This window comes from Papaver somniferum, chromosome 4 (assembly GCF_003573695.1).
Source record: "Papaver somniferum cultivar HN1 chromosome 4, ASM357369v1, whole genome shotgun sequence".
Classification (NCBI taxonomy): Eukaryota; Viridiplantae; Streptophyta; class Magnoliopsida; order Ranunculales; family Papaveraceae; genus Papaver; species Papaver somniferum.
In genome coordinates this window covers 57,452,387-57,464,970 of record NC_039361.1, presented here as the reverse complement: position 1 = coordinate 57,464,970, position 12,584 = coordinate 57,452,387, and positions in this window count along the sequence as shown.

Here is a 12,584-nt window from a genome sequence, read left to right as displayed (position 1 = left end):
CCATGCCTCTTGCCAAAGGTCAATCGAATTTTCCTGGTAATATTCTCATGTCTTGCCTTTTAGATTTTTATCCTCGTCTGTCACCATATCATGCTTACCCCGTAACAATGCCATTGTAACGAGCTAAGCAGGGGACTTAATGTTGATGGTGGTTTTTATCTCAGGGTTAAATTTGTAAAACCTTGCACCTGACGTGACATCACTCTGCGAGGAAAAGAAACCATGAGTGTCAATCTCTCCACTGGCACATTTATTGAGCCATTCAAAATATTTACATGAAATTTATCCAGACTGGCGCATGTAGCAACCATCCCAGACGTTCTGTAAATTTCGGCGCCTTGCCTATATTCGATTAATATAAGTTTCTTTGAATGCTTTCTATGCTCCCCGGCTGAACCCTTAATGTTGATATGTCATGAAAATTTGTGTCCGCTGGCAGCAGAGTAGCACGAAATCCCAAATATCAAGGATAAGGTCTTTGCATAAGGTATTCAATCAGAAAGCATGATGCTCTCTGGCAATGAACTTAAAGAACTCTGTGTTAACACATAGAATTTAATCAATTACTTTTGCGCCTTGCGCAGTATACCAGACCTTGCTTGTCGTAAGTAAGCCTAGGAAAACTAGGAAATTAATCCGCCATGGATTAGTAGGTACAAAACCGTGCCAAGAAACAGAAAACAGGGAGCCGCAGCAGCCAAGGGAGGTGTGGCCACGCGTTAGGACAGCTGGCGCCACTTCTCATTGCCCACTCCCTATCCTAAACCGAACATATTTCCCTACACCAATCAGGTCGCTTTAAACTCGCCACACGCACATAAGTTATGACTGGGCCCATACTTGCCGGCCCCATTTCCCATCGACCAATAAGGTCGCTCTAAAGCCTTCACCCTCACACCAGAAGTGTAGCCATGCCCATGCTTATCCGGCCCCTCTCCTTCCTACCGACCAATCAGACCACTTTAAAATGCGCCACAAGCATTAGAGATGTGGCCGCGCCTTATGTTTGGTCGACCCCTATTCTTGACCAATCAAGTCGCTCTAAACTCGCCACCATACATTAAAGGCCAAACGTTCCCTGCCGCGCCACCATACTAACTGGCAAGCCAAGCGTGCCCTGCCACAACAACATATTAATCGGCATGCCAACATGCCACTCTGCCGTAGTAACATGCGACGAGCCACTTTAGCCTTGGCATGCCGCCAATCCCTAACTTTGGAAACGACGACAAATCCTAGCCTTGGTCACGCCGCCAAGACCTAATTTTGGCCACGCCGCCAAATCCTAGCCTTGGCCACGCCGCCAAGCCTTAATTTTAGTCACAGCGCCAAATCTAGCTTTGGCCATGCCGCCAAGCCCTAATTTTGGCCATGGTGCCAAATCCTAGCCTTGGACACGTCGCAAAGCCCTAATTTGGACCACGACGCTAAATCCTAGCCTTGGCCACGCCGCCAAGCCCTAATTTTGGCCACGGCACCAAATCCTATCCTTGGCCACGCCGCCAAGCCCTAATTTTGGCCACGACGCCAAATCCTAGGCTTGGCCACGCCGCCAAGCCCTAATTTTGGGAACGAAGCCAAATCCTAGCCTTGGCCATGCTGCCAGACCCTAATTTTGGGCACGACGCCAAATCCTAGCCTTGGCCATGCCGCCAGGCCCTAATTTTTTCCACGGCGCCAAATCCTAGCATTGGCCACGCCGCCAAGCCCTAATTTTGGCCACGACGCCAAATCCTAGCCTTGGCCACGCCGCCAAGCCCTAATTTTGGCCACGACGCCAAATCCTAGCCTTGGCCACGCCGCCAAGCCCTAATTTTGGCCACGACGCCAAATACTAGTGTAACACCCAGTGTTTTTAGCATGACGCATGCTAAATGATGCACCATGGCCTGATATGAAGCTTCATTCAAAGCTTCCGATGCTCAGTAAGAGGTAGATTTTCTTAAGGTCAATATCACGCAAAAATGGCGCATTATGCTTGGCATTTGGCCAGGTGCCAAATCTCGCATCATCATGATACATTAGACCAGGTTGGTAGATGGCCTTGAGCTTGCAGTGTAATCATTGCGCATTATGGATGCTATTAGCCTAGAGCCAATATCGCACAATCATTGATCATCAGGCTAGAGAGGGCTGGCCGAAGGAGTTTTGCGCAATCATTGTACGCAATGACTGCGAATGAACACAATCATTGCGAATGAACACAATCACAGTGAAGTAACGCAATCATTGCGAATGAACACAATCATTGCAAAGTAACGCAATCATTGCGATGAACAATGAAGCGGGCATGTCATTTTGGTCCCTAAAACATACTTGTAGAAATTCCATTAAGACATATATAGGGAAGGGTACTTGGTTGAAGGTGCATATGCGGACTATGTACCAAGTAAGCTTCATAGCTTAGCCGAAAGTGTATTAATGATACCTAAGGCTCATTTATAGTTGCGTAGCCTTGCGAAGAGGGCATTTGATGCTTAGGCATCACTATGCCATATGCCGCGGACCCGATGATGCATAATCATTGTGCATCTTGACGGAATGGCCTACGGACCAGAACATTACCATTTTTGCTGGGCTACGGCCTTGCAAACGAGTTGGTTAAGATTCTGTCCCTTCGTGGATGAACTACGGTCTGTGCTTGGTCCCTTTAGAGTAGGAAAGGGTATGTAGGCATCCACAATGAGTTGCAGCATTGCGGGTCGAGCACTTTGTCGCTCATATCATCTAATTGTGAGATGATTGCGATATTCTGGCCTCTCATATCATCTGGACCGGTAGCTCGACGCAATGGATGATTGTGTCCAGACTTGATGAAGCAAGTTGCATTCCATTCACTGAATGCTCATACTTCCTATCAAGGCGTTCGACATAGGCTAAAACCCGAGTGTCGTAATTTAGCTAAATAGGAGTCCATTTTGATGGGAAACGACCCAAATATCAAGACATGTTGATCTAGATCCACATTGTCACCAAAATTTAGCCAAATTCCATCGTTTAGGGCCTCAAAAGGTCGTTTTTGCCGTTTTAGGAAAGTTTTTGTTTTCTTAATAAACCCTTCGCGGAACAAGGGTAAGTTGGAACGGTGTGGAAGCTAAGTTAGATGCATCATGCTCCACGAGCATGCTTGCAAGGGAAAATGGACTTGCATTTTCCTAGCTTTAAGGCCCGGATCGTAGATTCAAAATGGCGCACCGGGGGAGTTACGGCCTGCGGGGCAACGCGCCAAAGGCGTAATTTTCCGGTCCGTCACACCTAGCCTTGGCCACGCCGCCAAGCCTTAATCTTGCACACGTCGCCAAATCCCAGCCCTGGCCATGCCGCCATGCCATGGATACGCCAGGCGCCACTATGCTAACGACGCCACTTTGCTATACAATGTGATATGGCCATAATCAATGGCCATCATTCCTCATGAGATGCAATCTCAGCCATCCAAGTTCTCCACTGAACTGACAGACTCGTGGCGAGTTTCAGGCGACCAGCTGCCTAAATTTAGTGGCCATGGCTACGCAAGGCGCCATCAACGTGCTACTGGCATGCACGAGCCATGCCAGCCATGCCACATTGCCACTGGCGTACACCAAAATTCCACTGCGCCATTATCAGGCGCCAATACAAGGTATCCATAATCAACGGCTAGCCTCTTCATGAGATGCGATCTCAGCCACCGAAGTTCGCCACCGAACTGACAAACTTGTGGCAGGTTTTAGGCGACCAGTCAAAACGAGCCTAATAGCCTTACATGCTATTTTCCTGCGGTAAGTCCCTTGACTTTGACTTTCCACACGTATCAAAGTACTACATGTTTTCCACAAAAACACTCGAGACATCAAACATGTCACAAACTGGGGGATGCTCATCAGGGTATTGGTCTGGCGGTTTACAGTCTGCGGCGTGCAATGCGCCCGTTACAAGAAAGTGTCATGAAGTGGGACAATTAGTGGTGGTGAAAAGTAACGGTGTAAATAATTCATTTCCTTCATCATGGAAGCGTAACGTCTGACGGTTACATGAATTCACTTCCTTCATCATGGAAACATAACGTCTGACGGTTACACGTTACTATATTCTTCCACCACTCAATCGTTTCCACTTCCTACAAGACCAGGGTATGTTTCAATATGACTTGTATAAATAGGTTTCACCTATTTTCACCAATCAACAAGTTTTGGTCGACAACAACACAGTATCTAGAAATCACCTGGTAGCTTTCCACTCTGCCAGCCAGTTCTACTTTCAGATACAAGTCATAAACAACCACACCTTCAGAATCAACTATTCTGGTCTCAACACTCTCTTCGCTTCCCTTCCTAAGACCAACCCTTCTCCTACACTTTGTGACCGAAGCAAGCCTGGAACGACCATTTCTTGGTTTATGACAGAATTGTACAGATTGATCTCTCAAATCAAAAGTACTCCCGTGCAGTGCATTGTTTAGGGTTTAGATTCGTTTCTCATCCACACACCCAAAATTACCAAACATCAGAAACGGTTTTCACCCACAAACAACAAGGTACAAATAATTAACAAGTTCTTGAACAGTTAAGTTAAAGTACGTGTACCGGTATATACACTTTATAGCATGACTGAGTTCCGTAGTTCACATAACTTTTTCAGTACGTGTACTGGTGTGGATACCTTAAGACAATAACAAGTTCCGGAGTTCACATTGAAAATGCGGGGGTACAACAACCACATCCAACAATTCGTTTGGCAATCTGAGAGGACTTACTCCAATATACTTTCTAGAGAATCAACTAGACAGTCATACTCAATCTAGAGAAAAGTATATACAAGATTTTATATCTCTAACTCTCACTTCAATCTGCAATCATCAAATAGGAATTTGCGAGCCCGATTGAATATAAGAGGAGTAAACTTGAACGGTACCAAAAATCAATGTTCAAGGATCAATCAATCACAATCAACAACCAAAGGTTGGATTTCTTAATTGATCGATACAACGCACAACCTGTGATATTTCAATTATATAACAAAATATAATGCGGAAAATAAACAACACAGACACCAGAATTTTGTTAACGAGGAAAACCGCAAATGCAGAAAAACCCTGGGACCTAGTCCAGCTTTGAACACCACTCGGTATTAAGGCGCTACAGACACTAGCCTACTACCAATGAACTTCGGACTGGACTGCAGTTGAACCCTAATCAATCTCACACTGATTCAAGGTACAGTTGCGTTCCTTACATCTCTGATCCCAGCAGGATACTACACACTTGATTCTCTTAGCTGATCTCACCCACAACCAAGAGTTGCTACGACCCAAAGTCGAAGACTTGATAAACAAACCTGTCTCACACAGAAAAGTCTATAAAATGAATAAACCCGTCTCCCACAGAAATAACCAAGAGTTTTTGTTCCGTCTTTTGATAAATCAAGGTGAACAGGAAACAATTGATAAACCGGTCTTATATTCTTGAAGAACATCCTAGTATTAGCAATCACCTCACAATAATATTAATCGACTAGCGAAACAAGATATTGTGGAATCATAAACGATGAGACGAAGATGTTTGTGATTACTTTTTATCTTGCCTATCGGAGATATTAATCTCGAGCCAATTATTTCAATTGTACTCAACACGATAGAAACAACATAATCAGATCACGCAACTACAGAGAAAATAGTTGGGTCTGGCTTCACAGTCCCAATGAAGTCTTCAATTCGTTAACCTATAGGGTCTCGAGAGAATCCTAAGTTTAAAGGAGAATTGACTCTAGTTATGCAACTAGTGACACACAGAAGTGTGAGGATTAGGTTTCCTAGTTGCTAAAATTCTCCTTTATATAGTTTTCAAATCAGGGTTTGCAATCCAAGTTACCTTGGTAACAAAGCATTCAAAATTCACCGTTAGATGAAAAACCTGATTCAACCAAGCTAATATCTTTCAACCTTTAGATCGAACTTATCTTGTTACACACAAATGAAATGTACCCTCATTTAGGTTGTTGTAACCGTACAAGAACTTATCTTGTAACCGTACCTAAACGTGTACACCATGTTGACTCAATAATAGTTAATCGACGTTAGCCATATGATCACTCTCACATCAACCTTGTTCATCTTAACCATAACTACTTCAAATGACTCAAATGAAACTAGTTAAAAAGTTGTTCAATTACTATATTGTCATGGAATTATACAAGAACACAATTGTAGAAAAATCGATTTGATTCACTCGAGTCAATTCATGAACATTATAGCCACGGTTTGCAAAGACTGCATTCCTTATTTTATAAATGTTTAAGTTCATGAGCATAACCGATTTTAGAACTTTAACCTTCAAGTATGCAAACGGGTGCGCATACTTGAAATACCCGGACCAAAATTGGGTTTCGCCAATACGCAAACGAGTACGCGAAATTTCAATTCCAACAGAAATATTCGGACATGAACCTTACGCCAGTACGCGAACGGGTGCGCATACTTAGGTTCCCGGATTTCTCAAGCCAACAGGTACCCGTACGGGTACGCATACCATGGTTCCCCGACATGGATTACATATGTGCAAGAGTACACAACATGACATATCCAATAATGGTTAAGTGCTCTAAACTCTTATTTCAATCATTGAAACTTTCTTAGAGGATGGAAATAGCCGTTTTCAGACACTATTAGCATCAAAACAATTTTCAAGATATTGAAATAATCATAACAAAACATTCCAAGTTTACACCAAATGATTGTATCATACAAACCATGTAAGATGTTACTCGGAAATTTTCACATGATCATCTTTTGACTTGTGTCAAAAATATAAGATGAACTTGGTCGAAGCGAAATCTTTGACAACACATATTCCGAGAAATATGTAAGCGAGATAAACTCAGCTCGAAATCTCAAATGTGTATAATAGAAAAATATATCGTAATACGACTTATGTCTCGATATAGGAGATAAAGTATAAATAGACTTTCCAAGTAATAGATGAGTTTCAATCTCCACATACCTTTTGTCGATGAAGTTCCACAAGCTCTCCTTAGTAGTTCTTCGTCTTCAAATGATGAACGCCGTGAAGTCTAAGGCTCAACTACACAATCTATGTCCTAGTCCGAGACATCTATAAGTAGACTAGAAATCAAGACTTATAGTTTTGATCACTAACATTGACAAACATGCTTGAGATAGCAGCGCATGCGAGTTCGACCGAGCAGTGCTCTAACACACATAACTTTTCTGGTACGTGTATCGGTATGAATAACAAGCCGGTTTCGCGACCAACAGTCTTTTCTAGTACGCATACTGGTTCGCGTACCGATCCGAGTTCATGAGTTCACAAACTTTTTAAGGTGTACATACGAGTATGCGTACCCAAAGTATACTGTCGATATATAGACACTCCTTTACGTGTACAAAGTACATGTATTACGAGTTCAAACTTTAACAGTTTTCCTAATTTATAAGACTTGTATGTACACTGTCTTATATCCGAATATAAAATATTGTAATATTTATGTCTAAATCAATTCAAAACATTCCCGAATAACATCAATGACACATATCACTGTGTTTGTGGGTGAAAACCGTTTCTGTTGATTTTGGTAATTTTGTGTGTGTGGATGAGGAACGAGTCTAGACCCTAAACAATGTACTGCACGGGAGTACTTTTGATTCGAGAGATCAATCTGTACAACCCTGGCCTAAACTAAGAAATGGCCGTTCCAGGCTTGCTTCAGTCACAAAGTGAAGGAGAAGGGTAGGTCTTAGAGAGGGAAGCGAAGAGAGTGTTGAGACCAGAATCGTTGATTCTGAAGGTGTGGTTGTTTATGACTTGTATCAGAAAGTAGAACTGGCTCGCAGAATGGAAAGCTACCAGGTGTTTTCTAAATACTGTGTTGTTGCCGACCAAAACTTGTCGCTTGGTGAAAATAGGTGAAGCCTATTTATACACATCATATTGAAACGTACCCTGGTCTTGTAGAAAGTGGAAACAATTGAGTGGTGAAAGAAAAGAGTAAAGTGTAACCGTCAGACGTTATGCTTCCATAATGAAGGAAATGAATTCGTTTACACCGTTACTTTTCACCACCACTAATTATCCCACTTCACGAAACTTTCTTGTAATGGGCGCGTTGCACGCCGCATATGCTGTAAACCGCCAGACCAATACCCTGATGAGCATCCCCCAGTTTGTGACATGTTTGATGTCTCAAGTGTTTTCGTAGAAAACATGTAGCACTTCGCTACGTGTGGAAAGTCAAAGTCAAGGGACTTACCGCAGGAAAATAACATGTAATGCTATTAGGCTCATTTTGGATGGTAGCCTAAAACTTGCCACAGGTTTGTCAGTTCGGTGGCGAACTTCGATCGCTGAGATCGCATCTCATGAAGGAGGGTAGCCGTTGATTATGGCTACCTTGTATTGGCGCCTGATAATGGCGCAATGGCGTTTTGGTATACGTCGGTGGCAATGTGGCATGGCTGGCATGGCTCGTGCATGCCAGTGGCACGGTGGCGCAAGGGGCGTCTGGCTTATCCATGTCCACTAGATTTAGGAAGCTGAAACTTGCCACAAGTCTGTCAGTTCGGTGGCGAACTTGAATGGCTGAGATTTCATCTCATGAGGAAGGATGGTCATTGATTATGGCCGCATCTTGTTGTATAGCGGAGTGGCGCCATTGGCATAGTGCCGCCTGGTGGATCTATGGCACAACGGCATGCTAGTGGCATGCCAGTAGCCGTGACATAGCGACATGTCAGTGGCGTTGAGGCATGGTCACGCCTGTGGCGTTGCAGCATGGACAAACCTAAAATTTGGCTCCGTGGCCAAAGTTAGGGCTTGGCGGCATGGCCAAGGCTAGGGTTTGGCGTGGTGGCCAAGGTTAGAGTTTGGCGTCGTGGCCAACGCTAGGGTTTGGCGGCATGGTCAATGCTAGGATTTGGCGCCGTGGTGTTGGACCCACATGTGGCGTGGAAACATTGTCCCTATTGCCACATCAACCCAAACGCTATGGGAAACGTTATTTGGCTTTGGTTGGCGTAGCAACTTTGCCCAAATTAGGGTTTGGCATGTCGAAACCCTAATTAGTGCGTGCGGCAGCGGCATGGCGATATTTTTGTGCAAATGGCACCATAGATATGCCAAAGGAGTTATGGCAAGGCTATAGTATGGAAGCGTCCACTGGAGTAGGGATTGTCGTGGGTGTCTATGATATGGCGGGTTACCACGAAGTGGTATGTTGGCATATTACCGCGTCAGAGTGGTATGTTTTGCATGCCAATCAATATGTTGTTGTGGAAGAGCACGTATGGATTGCCAGTTAGTATGGTGGCGCGGCAGGGTGCGTTTGGCCTTTAATGTATGATGGAAAGTTTAGAGCGACTTGGTTGGCCAAGAAAAGGGGCCGACCAAACATAAGGCGTGGCTACACTTATGGCGAGAGTGTGGCGGCTTTAGAGTGACCTGATTGGTCGATAGGAAGTGGGCCCGGCAAGTATGGGCCCAGCCACAACTTATGTGCGCGTGGCTAATTTGAGGCGACACGATTGGTCGAGGGAGATAAGACCGGTTTAGGAAGGGGCGTAGCCAATGGCAAGTGGCGCCAGTTTGCCTAAGGCATGGCCACGCCTCCCTTTGCTGTCGCGGCTCTCTGTTTTCTGATTCTGAGCAAAAGTTTGCACCGCCTAATTCATGGTGGATTAATTTCCTAGTTTTCCTAAGTTTACTTTCGACAAGCAAGGTCTGGTATATTGCGCAAGGCGCAAAAGTAATTGATTGAATTCTATGTGTTGATACAAAGTTCTTTAAGTTCATTTCCATAGAGCAACATGCTTTCTGATTGAATACCTTATGCAAAGACCTTATCTTTGATATTTGGAAATTCGTGCTACTCTGCTGCGAATGAACACGTATTGTCATGCCATATCAACATTAAGGGTTCAGCCGGGGAACATAGCATAGAAAGCATTCAAAAAAACTTATAGTAAGTGAATATGGGCAAGGCGCCGAAATTTACAGAACATCTGGGATGGTTGCTACATACGCCAGTCTGGATAAATTTCATGTAAATATATTGAATGGCTCAATAAATATGCCAGTGGAGAGGTTAACAGTCATGGCTTCGTTTCCTTACAGAGTGACGTCATATCAGATGCAAGGTTTTACAATTTTAACCCTAAGCTAAAAACCACCATCAACATTAAGTCCCTTGCTTAGCATGTAACAGTGGCATTGTTGCGGGGTAAGCATGAGATGGTGACAGACAAGAGTAAAATTGAAAGGGCAATACGTAAAGAGATTTCCATGGAGATTCGACTAACCTTTGGCGGAAGGCATGGGGAATACGTGATCCTTTTATTGGCGACTCTGCGTAATTTCAGCTTGGCCATAGGGTGTTGGCGTCAGCACTGAACTTTTGGCTATTGATTGGCAGAGATGGCACCGTGATTTGGTCTGCGGAACATGCAGAGATGATGTTTGGCTTGGAATGGTGCAGACGACGCTTCTTTGAACGGCTAAGATGGCGTCTCTTTGGCTGGCTACGAAAAGGTGGATGGCGCGCCTAGCTTGGAGTGGTTGATGGCGCGGCTAGCTTGGAATGGCATTGCCAACTTGGACACGGACTTCTGGCATGGGCGTGGTGCAGCTGGCTTGGCTATGTCCGTGGTATGGTGGATGGAGTGACTTTGTCTTGGTAAAGATGGGGCCATGGAGCGTTGGCGTAGTGTTGGCTTGGTAAAGATGGTGCCATGGAGCGTTGGCGTATCGTTGGATTGGACGTGGAGATTAGCGCCATGGAACGTCAGCACCGCGGGCCCAACTTCCTTCTTTCGTGCGCGTCCCAAAAGAGAAACCTTTCTCTAGTCAAACTCCAAAAACACCATGTCTATAAAAGGCGTTACCTATCTTCCTTACTTTCGTATTGTTTGCTTTGTTTCCACATCTTAGTACTAGCGGCAAAGGCTTGGATCAGCGGAGAGAACATCATCCAAAGTAGGCGAGCTTATTTTAGGTATGTTTCTCAACGTTTCTTCTTTTGTTTGATCTTCTGTGTTGGTGTAAACCCTAGCCATAGGCACGACCTCCATGAATTTGAAAAAATAATAATTTAAATATGAATAATTCTTCTTCGCTAATAGTATTGTAGTAGCGTTAACCACAACGAAAACAATCATCATGTTAGGCAAGCATGTACGTGTGGACAACTCCGTCTGTTCCTTTCTCCATAAGAACTAGCTCTAGGGTTTCCTTTTGTTCGTGACCATAACTCCCGCGGCGAAACGTGATATGACTGGGAGCATATTTCCCGCGGAAAAACGTGATATGACTAGAGCATATTTCCCGCGGAAAAACGTGTATCTCGTTGAGCAAGCATCAGTCCCCATTCCCTTTTGACGTGAGTGCCATAACACGTGGCCAAAGGAGAAATTTCCGTAGAAAATGTGTTGTTGGCTCTTGATAATTGTACCTGAATTTTGACAAAAATCTCTATGTATGCTTTTCTTCAAAGTAGTAATTTTCTGTCATGTTCCATTGTAGTTACTTCAAAAGCATAAGGAATTTTGTTAAGATGTCACCTGAAAGTAATTCTGCCGCCGCATCGAGAAACGCTAACAACTCCAAGCCAAACACGGATGATGAGTTCTTTACAAAATCTGCTACAATTACAAGGACCCATCCCAAACTCGTGCCAACTCTTCTGAGTGATTCAGAAAATGATGGAGAAGTCCAATCAGTCTGTCCAGGGCGTATAATGAGGTTTTGCCTTCAGAAGAAAGAATATCAGGCTTCTCCCATAGACTTCAAAAGCTATCATAGTCCATTGCGCTCTTATGACAAATGGATGAAGTTCATGATGATCCGAGCTCATGTAAGATCTAATCTGACTGGAGCGCAAATCGTGAACGCTGTCATGGCTTCTGCAACACTTCAAATCAGAAAAGACGTTGCAGGCTTGGTTACTTTTATCTCCATATGGTTCCCGGAAACTCACACTATATGTAGATAGGGTGAGATGACTATTTCTTTGGAAAGCGTAGTCGTTCTGCGGAGTCTTATAATAATTGGGAAACTTGACGTATTCTTGTTTGAGGAAGAAGAAGAAATACATGCCACCTTGGTCACGAAAGCAACATGATATGTTCGAAAGAATTATGAGGAAAAGTGCTTCTATAACTGGTGGGTGTCTGAGTGGTTTCCTGATGAGACGGAGTTGGATCAAGTGCTGGATGATACACTCTATGTTTCTGCATAAGGTATCCAGAGACATTTTTGATGATGGCTCTGGCAAGAAGGAGATAAGGCAGAAGCTCATCAAATTTGCTATCAAAATAGGGAAAGGCGTTGTTCTTCCCATTGGCAGTTTGTTTCTTGGCTCTTTGTACACCCATATGGATCGTTTGGTAGCGGACATGTACGTCTCTAATGGGTACATGAAAGTAGACTCATATAGCCAGTCGCCTTTCTCCAAGCATGGTTGTGGGAGCATTTCAGACATTATTCTCCTAACCCGAGAACCTCATTTCCTGATACATATGACGGCTCTAGAATACTCTGTTGGTTCAAGAGGCGTCAAATACCTGGTGCAAAGCTCATTGATTTTCTTTACAACTCGCA